General features: G+C 33.7%; 1 long non-coding RNA gene across 1 annotated transcript; it reads left to right on the forward strand.

Moving 5' to 3' along the window:
* Positions 1-258: 258 nt before the first annotated feature.
* On the forward strand, positions 259-20,761 carry LOC148605377 (uncharacterized). The gene is made up of 3 exons (XR_015915915.1): positions 259-397; positions 7,190-7,311; positions 17,674-20,761. It is a non-coding gene; the product is annotated as an uncharacterized LOC148605377 (long non-coding RNA).
* The last annotated feature ends 741 nt before the right edge of the window (positions 20,762-21,502 follow it).

Here is a 21,502-nt window from a genome sequence, read left to right on the forward strand (position 1 = left end):
TCAAAATGAGCGCATTATTGAGCGGTATGACGGACACATAAATAGATTGATAGTTTTTTTATTGTTCGTTCATCATTATATGCGTACCCGTATGCGTCTGATGATATCAGAATTATATCTATACATGTAGATTGTAATACCCGACCTATGAATGGCTAAAAATATTTTGGGGTAGTGACGAAATTTGTCGACACGGAAGTAGACAATTGCTCTAATGCGGAAGTACTGTATTGTCTCTTAATACGATGGATACGAGTTTATATGAATTCAATTATTTAATAATAATTTGGTAATTATTGGCTGTGTGGAAATGTATTAAGCTTTACAAGAGGAAAGGGTCACACATCCTTCTCACCGAATGAGACTTCGCCCATAGCAACATGGCCGTCCACAACAGGTAAATACTATAAAATGGTTTTAAGATGATAGATTCGAAGGACTTTTCACGGTTGTTTTGGTACTTGTAATTTTCCATTATATGTATATGGATCAAAAAGTATGTTTAAGCTGTTAATTTACAGCAATCAATTTTAAAATTATAACGGTAACAGTCAAAAATGCAACCCAATTATAGTGTACAGCTTAAAGGTAGTTTGGGGGTACATTTTGAGCTAAGTCTATTGTATTTATTAGTTGAACAAAAATTAAATTTCAATCTACAAATTACAAGTGAGCAACATGCATCATTTCCGTGTAACCAAAATCCAATATTCAACTGCAGTTATATTAAAAAGGCGGTTAAAATGTGTATAATCGGGAGTCAATTATTTACTTGCCTTCTTGGAATTGTTCCTAATTTAATCACTCCAGAACCTTTGAGCACACCTACACTTTCATGTACTATTTCCCACCAAGTTTTGCTTAAATAAATCGAACGATTTGAGAATACAGAAGATAAGAGATTAAATATAATGACAAGCACAAACAGATACAATAAGTTATTCCATGATCCTAGCTACTCTGTCGTCAGTGACAAATTGAAGAAATTAAAAAAGGGCCAAAAACAATGAGTCTCATTGTAGTTGACTTGTTGACAAAGAAACGCAGGGGTAAATAATTGAACAAATGAATTTCCAGGCTTGGATATGAAAATGAAGTTTGTCCATTGTAAGTAAATTTCGACACGAAATATTGGTTTCTACAATTACTTTCATGCAATGTGATATTTTGCAATGTCCTTATTTAAGAAGGTGTTTGATTTGCTCGTAAAGATCTTGTTTCCGAATTTTCCCAGAGATTGTCCGTGGAAATGACTCAACAAATACGTGAAAATCTGGTATAAAAGTATCCATCCACAACGTGTCTGGTTTCGCAATAGTGTTGTCTCGTAAAATTGAACTAATTTCATCCCATGATGCCGTCGACCCTTCGTCCCTTATGATACAAGCGCAGGACTTTTGATAAACTGTTTCATCGGGTATGGGGATGACAGCGGCTGCTTGGACTTGTTGGTGTTGCATCAGTAAGCTTTCAATTGGACCTGGAGAAAACCAACGTCCAATGGCATTACTTAGCAACTCGGTTTTTCGCCCAAGGACAACGAGATCTCCGTTTTGAGTAACATAGCCTGTATCCTGAGTATCATACCACCCGGAAACACTAAACGCTAGTGCTGTCTGTTTCGGTTGGTTCAAATATCCTTGAAATCTTGTACGTGTACGAACGTATATGTGGCCTACAACCTCACGGGGCGCTATACTCTTGTGTTCATTTAAAACCTTAATTTCGACGCCAGGAAGAGGTTGTCCACAGTTAAAGTCAATTACGTCCATGGAAAATAATTCGACTTTGATCGCAATACCCGCCGTTTCTGTGCATCCATAAACAATAAAAAGTTTTTCAGTGATATATCCGATGCTGTTTCCGACAGACTTCTGGACTGGATGTCCACCAACAATCATGCCTTTTAAAGGTTCGATAGTTTTTGAATACGATTGAAGGTCTATCATACTGTATAGACAAAATGGTATTATAACAGTATATGTACATTTTTCTTTCTTAATGACTTCCAAAAATGTCTCTGAAATTTTATGAACGTGACCTATAGCCATGAAGTTTTCAAATGTAACATAAGTACAACCGGTGACTAAAAATCCATGTATATAAGCACCCATCCAAGCAAAGAGACCGGGACTCAAAAACACATCATCTTCACGAAGGTCAATGACTTCGTACCCACATTGGTTTGATTGCAGAAGACCGGAATGAGTCCATTGTGTAAGTTTTGGTAAACCTGTTGTGCCAGAAGTTTGAAAAATAAGGCAAACGGCGTCGGGATCTACTACAGGCAGCATAAATCATTGCATCCAGATTCCTTCACCTGCGACACTGTAAACGGGAAGTTCTCGTGGTAAGTTGTTGTAATGACATACTCCAGCCCTTTTATAGATGATGTGGATTGCAAAACCTTGCCATGATTATCAGTGTAACCGACCAATTGTTTTACAATACTTAATTGATTTGTGGCTTCGTTTGCATCAAATATTAGCGCTTTGCATCTTTGTGATTTTTCAATGACATATTTCACATCCTCTCCGTCTATTTGTCCGAAGGACAAACCCATGGAAACACAGCCAGCAAAATGTATACCAAAATGGCACACTACCCAGTCACATGTATTTGACAAACCAAGTCCAACAATATCGCCAGGTTTTAGTCCGACAGACACTAGTCCTTTTGCAAATTTGACAGACTGGTCATAAAGTTCCTGGAAAGTTAATGCAGTTCGTTGTCCATCACAAGAATAAAAAACGAACGCCTCTCTGTTTTTAAACCTTTGTGTAAATTTGCTGAATCGTTCTGGAATCGATTCGTAAATCAGTTTTTTGTTCATCGGTGTATACAAGTACGAATCCATCTTCTACTGAACAATAAAATAAGTGAAGGCTGGCTTGTTTATATAATGACAGACAACACTAGGTTTTACTATTCAGATTTTGCATTTGTACAAATAAATAAGTTTTGACATTGAATTTCCGTGCCTGTGACTAAAAAGGCAAGTGTAAGTGTAAAATTTAGAACAATACAAACTATACTCGGTGCACAGTCTTAAATCGTGCTTTAACCAAAGTTTTTTTTTCTAATCTTCAGTGAAAAAAATAAAAATATTAAATTTGATTGTTTAGATTTTCAGATTGAGAGTTTTAGATAATAACAAACAACGATCGTATTTACCACTTGATTATTATACTTATATAACCAATCCGTTGTGCATTCTTCATACATATCTATGTTAAATTATGTAATTTTATAATGTTGTGTCCTTTTGCTTTCTATTTAAAAGAGCAGAAGTAATTAGTCTCAGGAGGATAACATATATATATATATGAGACGTTGTATAATATTGATTTGTTGTGACATGCATCATTAATTTGATCCTCTATCCTACATAATAACACCTAGATGATCTGTCCCGTACTACCATACATCGTGTACTAAGTTACAGCCCTTGATTAATCCTGCGAGGAGGAATCAACCGGCCAGCGAAAGCTATTTTAATTATAGCCTAGCTGGTCGAGTGGTCTAGGGCGCTGGACTTAGTGCAGGCGGTGTTGCAATAGATGTCACAGCGGTACGAGTTCGAGTCCCGCGGTGGGAACGACAAAAATTTGCTTCGCAAATTGGACAGTTCTAACATCGTTGGGAATTTTTCAGACCCTTCTATAAGTTTACGTTATGTTCCCTGTATCAATTTGATCCGATGGAGCAGTGTAGTGAATAGAGTCGTCACATTCTGAGACGTTGTATATATATATATATATATATATAATTTAGTATTACAAGTGAAAGTAAGTTGAAATTTGCAATAATTAATATATTTCTTTTTAAACTTACCATCCACAAAAATATTATGCCATAAACAAGTTATCTCCTCTACTCAAAAATCATTCTAGGAAAAACACATTTCTGAGGGACGGTGTATTATTATCAACCAGGGAGGACCGGTGAAAATTCTGAAAAATATTAATGTCCTGTATTGATCTAGGATGTAATAAAGCAATGTCTCTAGATTTGAAAAGGAAAAAAATAACGAACACTTTAAAGTTTTATTTAAAAGAGCATTGATGGCTTTTGCAAATAAGTTATCTGTTTTTTTTGTAATTTTGTTACTCATATAGAATTTTTTTTTAATGTTGATATTTTTTAAATGTATTTTTAGATTATTCTAAAGAAATATTGGACAAATAACTATGCTTGTCATAAATACAATAATTTCCTTTCCGGGTTTGCAGAATTACACGTTTTCAAATACATAGATCACTGAGGCATCATTTCTTGCATGGTAGAACCTCTCGATGGTGCATTTGTCTTTAATTTTGGTTTTGAGTACTTTATATAAACACTTGATTTTGGGATTAAGATCTTCCTTTATATTTGATTATCGCCCCGTGCAGGTCCGGGTGTAAAAGAATAGGCCTGCAGCAGCGCTAAGCTTGTCGTATAAGGCGACTAAATAGTGCTCAGAAACCTAGCCGGGGGCTAGGCGCTCTGCCCACAGAGCAACTGGGATGTGTGCCCCAGGTGGTGGAATGGGGTACCCCTGGCGTGTTGCATGCTGGGGTTGTCAGGCTATAATACGGAAAACCTGACCGCAAACCATAGTGGTGCACCGTGTTGGGAAAGATGACACGTTCCTCGCACGTTAAAGAACCCTGCTGTGGTATTCGATAGGAGTAGGAACCTTTGCGCTCCGCCACAGGAGGCTAAATTGCCCAACCTTACCCACCCCCCCTTTTTCCAGTGGCAATCAAAATTTGTCGACCCTATTATCCTTGTGGCCCATCCTTTTTTTTTTCATTTCATGTTCATTTTATCATCCATTTCATGTTCATCGTCTGAATATAGCTGAAATATTGCTGCTCGGACGTTAAACCCCAACAAACAAATATATTTGATTATCATGTTGCTGATAACAGGTTACCCTTTCAAACACGCGTATAGCATTTTTTTCAAAAATGCAATATATATGATTATTTTTTTTATTGTTTTGTATCCATTTTTACTATTGCCTAGATTTTTTCCGTTCAATAATGTAGTAGTTACCCTTCATTATTATATAGAATTCTTTCAAAAGGTGATGGTTGCAGGAAAATGTTCTTATAGAAGTAACAAAATAGACTTTTAAATTTGTATTTAAAAATATTAAGAATGTTTGATAGATATTTCAAGTCATGGAAAGAAATTCTACAGGCAATGTTTGTTTTTAGTTTTTATACTGTGAAAGTATAATTATTCGTCAGGTACCAATTTTCGTGGATTTCGTCAGTTTGATATACCACGAAATTTCGTTCCCAACGAAAAGAAAATATTCAATTCATATGTATGAAAGTGTTGTCAAATCCACGAATTCAAGAATCCACGAGCTGATCATTTTCCCTTAAGCCACGTAAAAAGTACTTTCACAGTATTACACTCAAATGAAAATACAAATTAGCTACTCTCAAATATATAAATAATGCTAGGATAATTAATTGGAAAGAGTGAGTAACCAATTGATTATCCTATTTATTATATAGATTTGCTTCATAATTTATTGATATTTTCAATATGAACTTTGAATTCTGTCATTGTCGGATTGATATCAAAGTTGTGACGTTTTAGCGGGAGAAAGCGCGGGAGTGAAATTACCGAATTTATTTCACTGTGCGAATTGTCGAAATTTATTACACTGGGAACAATCGATAAAACACTGCTATCTATATAATAATAAAATTTATCTAGTGATACTTGCGGCTAGATCATTGCGTTTGTGATTTTGCTATCACTGTCTCTACATATACCTATATACTGTGTTGAATAATTGAAAATAGCCACAAAGATTATTTTTTCACACTTGATAGTCATTTATTTCCAGGTATTGTTCTTCTAGAAGGTGAAACTACATTTGTACATATACACAACAATGTACAATGAATTAAAGCTGGTTGTGTCCGTTTTAGTTTAGTGAATGTTGGATGATCTCATCAGATTTCAAGTCTACATTGTTAAATTAGGCATGTTTTATAATTTCCATTAAGTGTCGAATCAAAACGCTCAGATATAAGCATGAATAAATTTCAAATTTCTTACCCTGACAAGCCTGGTGTTTTTAGGGTGTCTGTACATGTGTCATTAAAGATTATAAAATATAGATTCACCTTCAGTAATGTAAGGTTTCGATTATTTCTCTGCTTGAGATTTTTATGCCTCCTTTTAATCACTTTTACTGTGTTATTATGGTCCAGATTAAAGGCTGTGTTCGAATTAAGTTTAGATAAACCGTCAATGGTATATACTTTTTACTTGTTCCAACTGTTTAGGACTTACGTAGTAGTCTTTGTAAGAATCATGCAAAATCTGTAAAATGCGATACACCCCCCAAAAAAGGCTACATATCTTTGTTTGTTATTATGTTGCTTTATAGGTCTATATGATGCAATGTATAATTATTCATTCTAATCTGTCTGCTCTTAGGAGATAATCCACATGGACAATCTAATTGTTTCTATTGTATTTTAGTGTCATTTACAGAGCTATCTTCCTTAATTTTGAATTCTACAGTACATTCTAAATAATTTTTATCTCTTAAGAGTACAGGCTATATGAAAAGACACGTTATTTTCTGCTCACGATGACATTTTAAACAAAATGTAGGCTTTCCAACCATGAATCATATTTTGCACGATTCTTAGCTGTAAGAGTAATACTTAAAATACGGTTGTACCAATCTACATTTCTCAGTTCATTTTATTGTGTTATACATAATGTGCATGCAAATGTAAGTTTTTTATGCAGCGTAAATTTTACTAATTACCAGTGAATAGCTATTCTATACCAGTTGATATCCTTAGAGGGCATAATCACAGGTCATGCGAAGATATCATGTCAATTAATTCATTTTATTTTGGTATTGTTAATAGACATATAATCCATAACCCCAATCCAAAGCGAAAGAACATTTGGCGGTGTTAGTATTTGTGACTTATCCAGATATCAAGCATACATATCAGATTTTAAGGGTTAAAATACCTTCTACACTTAATCCACATAATCTCTGCACAAGACTCAGCACATGTAATATATACATTGTGGGTTATTTATACATTCAATGTTTATGATTCCTTTTGCTGGAATTGATTGTCAATGTGTTAGTAGTTTGAAAAAGTTCATTAAAATTAGGTAAGTTCTAATACTAGAAATATAATTTCAGGTTCCATGACGTATTCAACTTTACTCCAGATGAATAGCTCAGAGCTATCAATTTGTATCAAAAGAGGTCATACCACAAAAGGAAGACTGGGATGGACTTTGATGACAAGACTTGAAATAAAGGTTGTGCAGTAATAGTTTGAGTACATTTTCAATTATCTCATAATTGAGTTTACATACTCGATATCTATGTGTAGCCGGTGTAAGTCCATTAACAAGATCATTCTGGTGCTTATTTAACAAGTACAAGTTAAAAACCGTATGCACACATATCACATTCACAGTGGGTATATATATATATATTTGGAGAGCGGAAATTTGGAAAAAGGCCTCCCATTCAGATTTTGAATGTACCTACCTAACACACGGCTAATTTTGGTATTGATTAAAGAAAATGCATCACATTTCCTAAAAATCTCGCGAGATCAAATATATGTCGAAAAGCTTGTAATTATACAGTGAGATTCAATATATTTTTTTGACTTTTAATGCTGAATCATTTCTTTTATTGATAGAAAGATAAAACATTGTCATAAAAAAGGAAAATCTTAAATAAAAAAAAAATATTACACCATAAATAGTTAAATGCAACAACATTATTGTCGATCCCCTTTAAAACAGCACAAAAACATTATATTACTTTAGATTTCTTATCGAAATAACCTTTTTGAACTTTCATAAGTCTTTTTTTTAATCTTATTTCGAATACATTTAAGCGATTTCTTCACTTAATGAAGATCAATGATGTGACTTAATATTTTAACAAGCCTTTAAAATAAATAGCAGTGGAGCTGTCTTTTGGATTGTTTTTCGTGTGTATCCCGGCCTCGTTTTATTCATTGTGTATATTGAAATATTCCTTAAAAAGACATAATATGTGCGTATCATGATCGAGTTTCAGTCCCGTTGAATGCATTCCCTGCCTCTGAAACGTATTCAAATCCAATAAATTGGCATCACTGTATTATATGCCAATCTGTCACACAGCAAAAACTAACCGCTTTTCAACTGATAAAATATTTCCAACTTTTATAAATGCTTTAAGACAGGAAAGGTGATGTATTATAGAATGTTACTTGCTGCATTTGATCCATTCGATGACATTCCTTCAAACAAAATTAGGCATCACAACAGTTATTACAAGACTCATACAAGTAAGCGACACCTTACATTCTTTATTTTGATTGTCTGTTTTCCATGTCTGTGTTTTTCCCTGGATTGTATCCTTTTGATTTCCGCTAGAATTTCGGTTCTGTTGATTACCCTTCAATCTCAATCGAGTTTTTATTATACTCGAAGAAAAACTTCTTTTTTGGGTACATGTCCAAACCAATTGACTATATCTAATACCTTACACAATTGGCCGTCTTGCATTTTGTGCAAAAAGATGGGAAACTCCATCGTGTTCATTTGTACTTTAAAAATACAGCATAAATATTTCGGGGACAACATAGTTGTTCATGTGGAATCATGGTTAGGGGAAGTCAAAGTTTGTATCAAGTAGTTTTTTCACAACTGTCTTAGGCACTCAGAGTTATTAGTTTCAAAACTGAAAAAAAAAGAATGTGTAAAACTACGAAAGTCTGCGTAAACTTCAGAAAAAGAGACCAAAATACTGTATTTGGAAGCTTCAGTTCTAAGACGCTTGTATATATTGGCAAATGTTAAGGTTTGTCCAAATGCATTGTGTCATTGCTTACAAAGACTCTAGTCACACTCTGTATTGACATCTCTTTGCAATTGCACTGAATCAAAGGTCATAATTTCAATTGAGCACTCTAACTTTCATAGATTCTTTGCTTCATATGAATAGGTTTGATTGTACATTGTAGCTGACAACCTTTAATATATACCCACTTTTTCTACCATTACGATGTCAAAGTTGACATGAACACTGAAACAATAGATGGAAAGGATTCTTTTTACTCAATAGTTAGTGCCGCATTTCATGTTTGTGAGGAGGTAAGTCGCAATAAAAATTAAATGTTTGGCAACGCAATCACAGAATCACCAGTTGTCGAATAAAAGCCCAGCCAATAGGCATAGAACTGACTGATACTGTTCAGAACAACTAGGCTTTTTCTAAGCTAATGGAATGTCTTGTTTCCTTTCCATGCCGTATCCTCTCTTTGGTACTTCTTTAGAAATTTACAACGTACTATTGTTGAGCTACTATGGAAATTACCTACAATTGACAGACAGAAAATTATTTTGTGTACTGTGTTCAACAACCAGAAATACAATATCAGTGGTGTGCTGATATATGTGAGCAGGCATGTTGACCATTTTCTGTGCATACTTGAGCGTCTGTTTTCAATTACACATTCTGTGGTTTGGTAGCTTTTATACTCTGCCGTGTTTTAATTCATCATTAGGAATAAATTGGGAAATGGGAGTCTTTGATATCTGTTGGTAGATACAGATTTATATTTAGTCAATCCTATTTACCAAGTGCTTTCAAGAAAACAACTTAACTGTGTCGTACGAAGTTTTATACTTCTGTGTAAGACATATACCCGACTGGTGCTTCTACTTTTGAGGTTGTATTAGGTAACAGTCAAGATTATCTCGAAATACGTTAAGTGTTTTGCCATGCCGTATACAACATTTGACAGCTTTATGAGCCAATCTCTCACATTGGGCAATCATCAAAATTTAAATCATCAAAAAGCAAAAAAGCAACCGCGGGTAAAAAATGGAGAAATTTTAAGAATGGGCATTGATAATTAGCCTCTAACTTCTTAAAGCATTATAAGTTTTGCTTATTAATAGTGGAGATTGAAAAAGATATATGGCTTTCATTTGCATTCATTATTCTCATTGTTGCCTTACCTTTCTGACTCTAATAAAATACGCCCCTCAGACCCCTAATGGATATCTGTCGTCTTACACGACATGCTTTATTCTGCCTACTGCATGAAGTTGCCAGTGGTCGACGACCTTTTTTCTGTTGTGTTGGTTTAGCTTCCTGTTAAGATATTCGTAGTTGTATGTTTGTCTAAATAAAAGGGGAACAGTTTAAAGAAATTTAGCGAGCATGCTCACAATACCTTACACACAAACATTTACACACTTTAGTATATTCAACCCTTAACAAGTATGTAAAAAAATAAAATATTGCCCATTGACCGCTGTACGTGAAATAAATCAAAGATATCATTGGTACTAATCATTCACTAAAGTTTGAAGTAAATCGGTAACAAAACGGAGGCATTAGGTAGACTTTATGACGGACGCACAGACAGACGGACGGACGTTAGGACACAGGTACAGACGTACGCACAGATACTTGAACGGTCCAAAACATCAAATATCCGAAACTTTTCGTTGCATATCATATATAAGATTATAAGTTAACGCTTTAAAACCTTTTCCCGCGTTTTTTGCGTTAAAACAAAACAGCATTTCTTGCAATAAAGGGGCGAACAACCTCGATCTTAGGTTTACAAAAATAGATAAATATGTTCTTGTGACGAAGACATAAGTTTTGTTTATGTTTATAAGGCAAGAATAAAATGCCTGTCGTTTAATATGGAAACCCCCAAAAAATTTGTTTTTTACAAAATAATGCGTTTTGTCCTAAATTCTAAAGAATATCTAGAATGTAAATTCAAAAATGAATAAAGCTAAGATTTAAATTAATTAAAAAAACAATTTCGATATAATTTTAAAATATGGTTAACTTTTAAACGACGTTTTCATTTATATGTTATATGATTTTGAAATACTAATTTTTTGCTGTTTTTTTTTTAGTTTACAAAAATGTGACCACTTCCCATTTTTACGACCAATTGTGAAAGAACGATTAAAGACCTTTCCAAAGATATATAATATAGCCGTGTGTTAGGTAGGTGCATGAAGAACCTGGATATCCCTTGTTCGGTACTCGCCTATATGATTCAACTATGTAGGGAATTATTTATTGTTACGTTACCTGTTTGTTTGAAATAGTGTATTCTTTACACAGAACAAAAGAGAGGCTTGCTTCTTATTTTACTACAAATAAAAGCACAATCAAGCAGACATTTTTATAAACAAGCATTCATAAAATTTAAAAAAAATATCCATATATTGGTGCTACATATTACTGCATCTGTACATTTTATTAGTAGCAAGAATAATCAAGGGAACCAACGTTATAGCAGTAATCAAAAGAATGTTATCCAGGGACAAAGACCAGACATGAAAAACAGACATACACAACAAAGAACATAAAGTAACTAAAATTATGCATACAAAGAAAGACAAGTGAATGAGCCACTCAGACTCCACTAAAAACTGGGAGCATGGACCAGGTGCAGCGGTAGGTTAAGCATCTTCTGCTTTTCTAAAAACACCCGTCGAGTTGATTGAGTGACCCAGATTCCCAACTCTTGATATCTGCATTTGAAGAGAAAAATATTTGATTAAATTTGTTTTTATTCGACTTATTGACAATTGCTGTCAGATAATGATTTGACACTGTCACCCCTGTTTTTGATGCATGTCCATGGACACTTAATGTAATAATTAACACATGTATAAGTATTAGTTGGTTGCTCAAGTTTTCAAATCGAAAAGGAGGGCTTGTATTGATTTTAGGAAATATGGCCTTAACTTTAACTGGAATTAAGGACCAAATTCAAGCATTTAAAAGAATTGAACTTTATTCATGTACCTCATGTAAAAGTAAATGAATGTGTCTGATATTGCTGCACAATTGTCTTTGCCATTACGGTTAGACTGGTATTGATGGTTAAAATTTATAACCTTAAGGAATGATAGGCAAAAAAGGACTGAAACAAGCATTTCCATTTCTGAAAAACTATATACCAGGAACAAGTAAATTGATTCCTTTGAGATTGTAATACAAATGCTTTAGCACTAAGTAGAGGCTAGAGTTAATTTTAGGGGTTGCGATTTGACCTTTTTGAAGACTTAGGGGACAAAAAAAAACCGGCATTTTCCTGATGTCTGGATGATAACTTGAGTAAAACAGAACTGATCTTTTTATACCACAATGTCACAGATAAGGACCAAAAACATTGATTCTTATGAACTTTGTTTCTCTAGAGGAAATCCAGATCGATATGAACCATTCTAGTTAAATTTTCATCCTATGTCAATGCAATCCAAATTCATATTGGTATTGATTTTGTGGACCAATTAATGGTCCCAAAGTTAACAAATCCATTTGCTATAGAACAATAAATCATCTTACTCTTATTGTACTATTTATTTTGCAATCTCTGAAGAGCCAATACTGACGAAATTCACGGGAAATTGTTGCTTGAAATAAATGTTTACTAGCAAGAAGTTGCTTTGCATCTTTTTGTCTTAAAGATACAAAATGTCAGGATAATGGCACAAACCTTACTGCTTTAATTTTTTAAGTTTGTAAGAAAAGTTCTAATACATTTAATTTCATGTGACCTATTTACAATTATGCAGCTTCCTTTCAGAGTTATGGTACTTAAAAACTTCAGTACAGAAAGAGTAATCAAGGGAACCAAGGTTATAGCAGTAATCAAAAGAATGTAATCCAGGGACAAAGACCAGACATGAAAAACATACATACACAACAAAGAACATAAAGTAACTAAAATCATACATACAAAGTAACAAAAGCAAATGAGCAACTCGGACTTCACTAAAAACTGGGAGTATGGACCAGGTGCACCGGTAGTGTAAGCATCCTCTGCTTTTCTAGAATATTTTTTTTTTCAATGTAATTGATAGATACCACACAATCAGTTTCTATTAAACTTTGAAAAAAATGAGAGTCGTGGTAAAGCTCTGCCTTTATTTGACAATTGTCCAATCAAATGCTATAATTGCAAATCAATATCAGTTCAATGCTTGACACCGAAATAGACAGCAACAGCATTAACACATTATCAAAATTTGAAAGAAATCTGGAAGATACCAACAATTTCAGTGAGTAAGTAAAGATTGTAACTATTTCAGTTTTCGACTATTACCCCATTAATGGACTATAAAAAGGTGCTCGAGAATAAAACTGGTCTTTGTTGTTGGCTGACTTCAGCAGTTCAGGAGTGTATGCACATGGTCAATGTTTATTATTGAATTCTATGCAAATAACATTGGAATTATTTCAATATATGACTTATTTTATACCCACAACTATTTTCAATTTCCTCATCCAATATTTAATAACCCAAAAAGTTATGGTATTAGACGATAATTTAAATGGAAGAGAAAAAAAGTGGAGGGTCTCTATAAATACGTGTTTATCTCTAGGTTGTTTTTCATAAAAAGTCCAGTTCAAGAGAAGAAATGTGGCAAGACTAAAGCATTGCTTCAGCCAGAGGGGGTGCAAGCTCACCCTCTTTTTGCTTATAATATTTAAAATTCCAAGAGAAAATCGGCTAAAATTGGATGTAAACCTCCTTTGAAAGATGAAACTGTATTCGAGTGCACCCCCTTTCAAAATTACTGGCTTCGGCTCTGTGAAACCCCTAGAATTACAGGAGCTTGCTTCATCGATTGTCAATTACTATCAAGTATGGGTAAATACTTGATAGTATTTGGCCAGTGGTAGAAACAAGTCTGTATAATCTTTACAGGCTAAGCCCAGGAATTTCACAATTTTACAGCTTTCAGGCATTCCTCATATATACATGCAGCTTGGAGACCATACAAAAAGCTCATCGACATATTTTGCAAACATTCGCACTGTCATTTAGAAGCTCAACACCGCTTGTATGAATTGTGTCACATTTGTGTGAATACTCAACAACAATAAGTGAAACTTCCCTACAATGCCCTGAATGTTAAATTCCAAGGAACAAGACCTTAGCTTGTCATGCATGGCCAGCAAACTGCCAATGTGCATGTGTATGTAGATGTAATTTCTATGTTCTTTAAGTCATGCCCCCTCCTCAAATGACAAAAATATTTAATGCACCCACAATGATAAGAGTTTAATTCATAAATCACAATAGTTTATTCAGTACCAGTGTTGTGTATATGCTTTATATTATGATCAGTATGTACAAGCTCAACATTTTTCTATTCTGTGTAAACATGTTTATATTAGTGGCATGTACCTAACATATGCTGTTACACAGAGGTTTCTCTTGACCAATTTGGCTTTGCGCTACACCATACTTTAATCTTCTAGCACCATGCTGCCCTCATCATGAATTTTCCAATGTGCCCTCAGGCGGCCAAACCCAACTTTCAAGATTAATTTGATCATTTTCAACTAATTTGCATATTAACATGTACTCCTTTTCACCCATTTACATGTATAATACTTTTACAATAACATACTAGGGTGAAGAATATTTATTGCAGGTTTCAGTAAATAAATTGCCCTAGTGTCAAGTGGAGTAACCTCAGTGAAACCCTCTGGGACTGTTGAGTGCCCTCAAAATATTTAAATAACCATGCCTTCACAAATTTCTGTGGAAAACACTATTATATGCATCTGTGATTGAACTAATTGGTTTAACTTAGTCATCTACATATCTGGTCTATCTTCCCTTTTATTTCAATCTAGACCTGTTGAGGTTAGACACAGCAACAACGACTGTTTATTAATATTACAAATACAAATACAGATATTTGATTTAGCCCAAACACTGTTACAATAAGTGATTTTGGCCAATCTTAAAATTTTATGATTTGAATATATTGAACATGTGTTATATATAGTGTATAGTAGTTACAAATACATGTAGACCACTTATACATTTTTAACAATTCAATTATGCCAATAATGAGTCAGTACATAGTGTGTTTCTCTTTCTATATTTTAAGCTTACAAATAAAAAATATCAAATTTTTATTTTTAACATCTAAGGTTTTAGAACTATACTGATTAACATATGTACATGGAATGGCGATGCAGAAGAGTTGGGTGGTTGGAACCCCCCACCCCCCAATTTAATCAGAAAGTTTTATATTTTGGAAAATTTATGCAAAAAGGAGCATATCATAGACTTAAACCCAACACCCTGTTCCTTAATCTCCAGATTCGCGTCTGTTCATGTGCTGATGTACATATAGTATATGTAAAGTTTATTTACATGTAGATACTAATGTATTAACAATACCTTTAATTACATGCCTATAGCCCTATAGGTAATGTTAAAAACATATACTTGAAACATGTTTTGCGTGACACTATATTTTTTATATGTTATATTACGTACTATTGATGCAATGGGTTTAATACATGTATAGTGTAATGACATACGGAAATTTTACATAGATTTTCCACATTTGTGAAGTAAATACTACACTTTTAAGAATAATTGATGAAGTGAATATTTATCTTCAAAATGTTCACTGATATTGAACATACGAGCAATGTACCATTGTGATTCGTTTATACATGTTACACATGTACATGTCTATGTGAGTGTTGTAACCAAAACATTTTTTGTTTTGGCCAAAATAGTTTTGAGCGTAAAGTCTTAAATTGTTTTTCAGATAATGAAATATTTTACTGTTTACAGTAACATACATCATTATTAAATACCATTGTTTGTTTTGCTGCATGGATAATAGCAACTTATTTCTACATGTTTGTTCATGAAGAATCAGACCCCTTTCCCACAATCAAAAAATTATAGATTTTATCACAAATTGACTTTTTCTCAATGCAATACTTCTGCAATGTTCATGTACATTTGGACATATACATATGTACAATTACATTGGATACGAGAATTAGTGATTGTAGTTTTGGCATATTTTTATTTTTATGAACTTAGGATGGAAGTCAATCAAATATACCGTACTTGTACTAGTCCAAACCACAAAACTGAAATCTTATAATGTGCTAGTGAACAGAAACAACAACCAGCAAGAATTCGACCCAATTCAGACAAATTGTTCTAATTTAAAGCCAATCAGCTGTCCAGTATCTCTTCCATTTATAAACAATGTATACATGTACATGCTGCATACTTACAATGTAGCAGAAAAGCACAACTACCAATATTAGAGTCTGTTGTGTTATCTTGTCAGGATTTAATAAAATACAGGACCTCCTACAATCAAGGTGGTAGTCCGAGTTTGCTCTGACATCCAAAGGGTGATTTGCCAGACAAGCCAGGGCAATGTGAAGTCAGAGTTTGTCCCATATAAAAAAAACTCCATTTTTGTGTGTGTTTCAAGGCGATAATTTACTACATGTACTTTATTGTCTCTTGAAAAGTTTTAACTATGTATGTAATGAAAGTTTATACTTTTAACAATATTATGTGTAGGCTTTTCTGCAGTAATTGGTGCTATGAAAATGGAAACTTATAAAAAAAATAACAAAATATTGTGATCTTGAACTTCATTAATATGATTTTTTTAAACTAAGAAGTGTACAGATTGCATACAGAATGAAAACCATTCAATAGTGTTGTCTGTTGTTCATGCAACAACGAATAACTGTCTTTCTTTGATTTTACATAACTTCAAGTTTCAACCCATACCTAGTGTTTTTGATATGAGACAAGCTTTGACATCCAACGGTCCCAGTTTGTCTGGCAAACTTAGAGCAATCTCGAACCATCAAGTTGAAATCAAGTAACCAAAAACAGGCCCAAAATGGAGGATTGGGCACAATACATTGCCTCATTATGGAATTTTTACTTTTGGAGACTATAGCTTTTATTTCTTGGAATGAATTTCCCAAAGGCAGTTATCTGAATTAAGAAAAATAAAAATGTGAATTTCTAGCATTTTATACATGTACATGTATACATGAATTTTCCCCATTCTACACAACTGGTCAATAAAGGTGTCTTATAATTTGTGTATTTCACATAGGCCCATGCAATAAAATCCTGAGATATTCTATGGGCATTGCCTCAGCTCAATACGACTGTCGTTGGACAAAATACTGAGCCAATATGGAAAAAAATATATAAACCCTACAAAATTGCACTATTCATAGGCTAGGGAACACATGTACATGTACAATGTATATCAATACAAGGATGGATGTACAAATACTTGTATATTCTCCAAAATATCCAACAGTATTGCAATATAACACCTGTTATTTCAAATTTCAGTTAAAATTTGATTTTTAAAGTCCCCTTTTAATATCAATGTGGATTTAAAGTGATATGCTTATACAATGCAGGGAATGACGTTTAAGGTTTCCTATTGCCTGGGACAAGTAAAACTCCCAAATCAGACAAGTAAAAGTAATATTATACTTGCCCCGAGGACAACCAAATTGCTTTAATTTTTTAACATGCATTTACTGAAGGACAACCTAGGTTTGGGCAAGTAGAATTTTCATCAATTTGCCCAATAGGATAAGGTTCATAAAATGATAACATCATACCCTGCAATATACTTGTATATGCACTGGCTATAAAGTACATAATTACTCTATGACTTATTTTACATTACAGATGGATGTTTTTTTCCTAGAAAGGAAGCTTTTTTTCATATTTGTTTTTTTTATACAAACATTCCATATGTATTTTGGTATGTAGAATATTAATATTATTTTTATTTACTTTGTAGTGCAAGAATCAAATATGCTGTGACAGATTTCTTATGCCTGTTTAACATCCATGTGTGTTTTAAACAAAGATCAATGGTAGATGTGGCCTATGATAATTTCTGACAGAAAGTAACATAAATCAGCAAAAGAAAATGATTAATGACTACATTGACATTTGTTGTCATGCCTTTCTTATAGGACTGAAAAAAAATGGCACTGTCATTATTGTGGTTGTCCATAGACATCTGCTTTATGGTTATGCAATTAACTTAAATATAAGGCAGTTGAATTTTACAACAAGGCTCCAAACCACAGCAGGAAAATTGGTATTGATTATGGGGTTTATGTCCAAAACCGTCTGGAAATTAGGAGCTGATAGAGAACAAAACCACATGTTTTCTGATGTTTAGAAGTGAAATGGTATGGGTCTCTGAAATTATACTTCAAGGTGCCATACCTTCAACTGATGGTTTAGATTATTTTGGAGATCGTCACCAGAACAGATCACAAATTTACGTCTAAAAAGGGCCAATCGGATATTGGTCCAATTCTTACCCATATGCAATTATCTAATCACAATTAAATTTCAAATCTACATGTATATCAAGGTTGAGTGATTTGTTAAGTTTGTGTCCAAAGTGTTCAGGGTTCAGTCTTTGCGGTTGTACCAAGCAGTGCACTGTATGTAGAGTACTGAATATGCTATAATCATGATAATACACTTTAAATTCTGGTGGTCCTCTGTTACAATATTTTTTTCTGAATTTTGTCAAACTTTTGCAGGATTGAATATCGACTGGTCCGTCTTTTGTGGCCATGGGACACTTACACAATTCAGAAAGGAGACGATGCCCTATACAGCTAATCTTCGCAGCGTACCAAACAGTTAAAAATGATACTGAAGTAGACAAATTGATTGAACAGCGCATTAGGATAATTTCATCAACTGAAAGTTTCTTTCTATTTGTCATTATTTCCATGATCTTACCGAAAACATATAAAAGTCAATTTTTTGCTTAAATTTTCAAGGGTCATAACTCTAATAAGGTGTCACAACACAACTTCTACATCATGAAAATATTGTTTCATGTTAAGTACACATGGCGTTTCTTAGGAACTGAATGACCTAGTCCATACTCCCAGTTTTTAATTGCTCATTTTGTATCTTTGTAAGTTTTATTTTGGTTTATGTTTTTTCGTTGTTTATGTCTGTTTTCCCTGTCTGGTCTTTGACCCTGGATAGCATACCGTTGATTTCTGCTATAATATTGGATCCTTCGATTACTCATTCAACAGTCTGAAAAGGTCCGAACTGACAACAGACCGGACACACTATTGTGTCCACAGATTGGAATCTTAGCAGGCTCCATCCTGGTATGGATAGAGGCCCGACAATTCCAACAAAATAAACCCAATTGCACGTTGAGTCTGCTGACCATTTATTCCGGTACAAAATTTCGGACTATTTCAAACGATCAAATTACTTTAAATGATATGTTTGACTTCATCGATGACGAACCAAATTGTACTACATCAAAATGTGGAATTAAAAATTGCAAAACGTACAACATTATAATAACAGGCTCTTTCCTGACTGGTACCTTTACGAACACTACCTTTCACACAAGAAGTCTTGATGACTTAAGTAGCAAATCGAAAACAACTTAATCTATGGAATAGAGTAGGATGTCGATGATACACATTAACTTTTAAACAAACGACAGTGCCTATACTTCACCTATTGTATCCATTTTTTTCATTATGAAATGCTATTGCAGGACCTCAAGATTGAGGACTTCAAGGGTAAACCACCTAACTGCAAAAACAAACTCTCTATCAAAATTTGGTCCTTCCGGTCATGTCATTACAGGGATTTAAACATCATAGAAAACTAATCTCTCCTTAAGATCCTTTCAAAAGGTCTCAAGTGCCTTGAACCACGCTCCGTAAATTGGAATTATAACTTTAAAATTCTTATGAATGCCACGGAGGACTATGCAAGAAAATGGATAAAAAGATTCACTGTCAGAGTTGGTAAAGGCTTTGAGATCTTTGATTTTGAAACGTATGAAATTTATAAGTAAGTCAATGAGTGTCAATGCTACAACAGCTTTCAAAGACCAAGAAGTTGCAAAAACATTGTCTACTGTACAGGACAAATATCTTGCCATTCCAGCAGGCAAAGCCAAAAATAACATTGTTTTGTCCGTAAAACGCATTACATTCAATGTTTATTATCAGAGGTAGACGTGGAAAATAAGAGTAATAATATAAGACCTGTACTGCTACCACACTCTCCAAAGAAGAGATAGTGAAAAACCATAGATCAGCGCTGCCCGTTCTTAGTATTTCTACCAAAGACGATGATTGTGATCTATCGTCTATGTACTGGATTTCTAAACTTCACAAGAATCCATACAAACAACGGTTAATAGCTGGATGGTCACAAAACCTTTTTCAAAACTTTTAACTTCTATAAGCACAGTTGTCAAAGTGGTTCTCCAGAAGCCTTTTTGTTAGAATTATAGCGCGATAGTTCTGGCAATCCCCGAAATTAGGAGTGTAAAAACATTATACAAAATTGGTACTAAACAAACAGTATACTTAGATACAGAAATGTAGTACTTGGTAGAGATTCTTCATTCTTTGTAAAAACGATTTCAAATTATTTAACAAATATACTGAAGAAGATGTTTTCAAAATGCTGGAATATTTGATCGACAATATATTTGACCAGTATGGTGGAACGTTTTATCAACAAACGGTCGGCATTCCAATGTGAACAAATTGTGCTCCTCTACTCGCTGAGATATTCCTTCACTATTTTTAGGCTGACATTTAGCTGATCTTATCCAAAAGAAAAAAACATCGTTTAGCCAAAGCCTTTTTGCCCAGTTTCCGCAACATATACGTATTATCGTTAAACCACCCTAGTTTTGGGTATTTTCTACATCGCAACCTTCCTAAAAGAACTTGAGAATACTACAGACACTGTGGAAGTCTCATACCTTGACCTTCAAATAAAGATCGACGGTAAGTGAAAACTATTGACAAAACTATACGACAAACGCGGTGACTTTTAATTTCGTATTGTCAACTTTTCTTTCATCTACGGTATATCCCTTCAACACCTGCGTTTGGAGTTTTCATACCATAACTCATATGTTATGTCAGGGCTTGCCGTAACTACACAGACTATTTGTGGCGCGCTAGTTATATTCTTTGTTGCGTGTGTTTGTTTTCCCTGTCTGATCTTTGTCCCTGAATTACAGTCTCTTGATTTCCATCAGAATCTTGTTTCCTTTGATTCTAAATTTGACAAAAAGTTTGATTTTTTTTTTAATTTTGACGATTATGTGAATAAAGAACTGTGGGGACTTAAACCCAGTAAAAGCACATGTTTAGGTGAAATTCCATCACGTTTTTTGAAAGATTGCGCTTTTTTATAATGGTACTTTTGATTGGAATTCATTACTAAATCATTTGAAAAATATGTAAAATATTTATGATTTCAAAAACAATGTAAATGATTTTAGCAGGAAAAAAATTAGACCAAATTAATTGTATTGTGCATTGATATATATCATATAAACCTGCGTAAGTTATGAGATAATTTTTTACTGGTCATCTTATTGAGGAAGATGTACGACATACTGGAACTCCAATGGAAATAAGCAATGTGGCTTTTATGGGTTATCCCGATTTGATATATCAACATCTCTGTATAACTATTTTAGACATTATTTCACTTACTTAAAGCCGATTTTCTGTATAACTATCATTATGGTATTAATATAAATGATACAATACGTTTTTCTAACTTTTATTCGAGAATGTGTACATCATATG

The sequence above is a fragment of the Perna viridis genome, chromosome 10 (assembly GCF_037379345.1).
Source record: "Perna viridis isolate PV_CMFRI_1.1 ecotype Kerala chromosome 10, ASM3737934v1, whole genome shotgun sequence".
NCBI classification, from domain to species: Eukaryota; Metazoa; Mollusca; class Bivalvia; order Mytilida; family Mytilidae; genus Perna; species Perna viridis.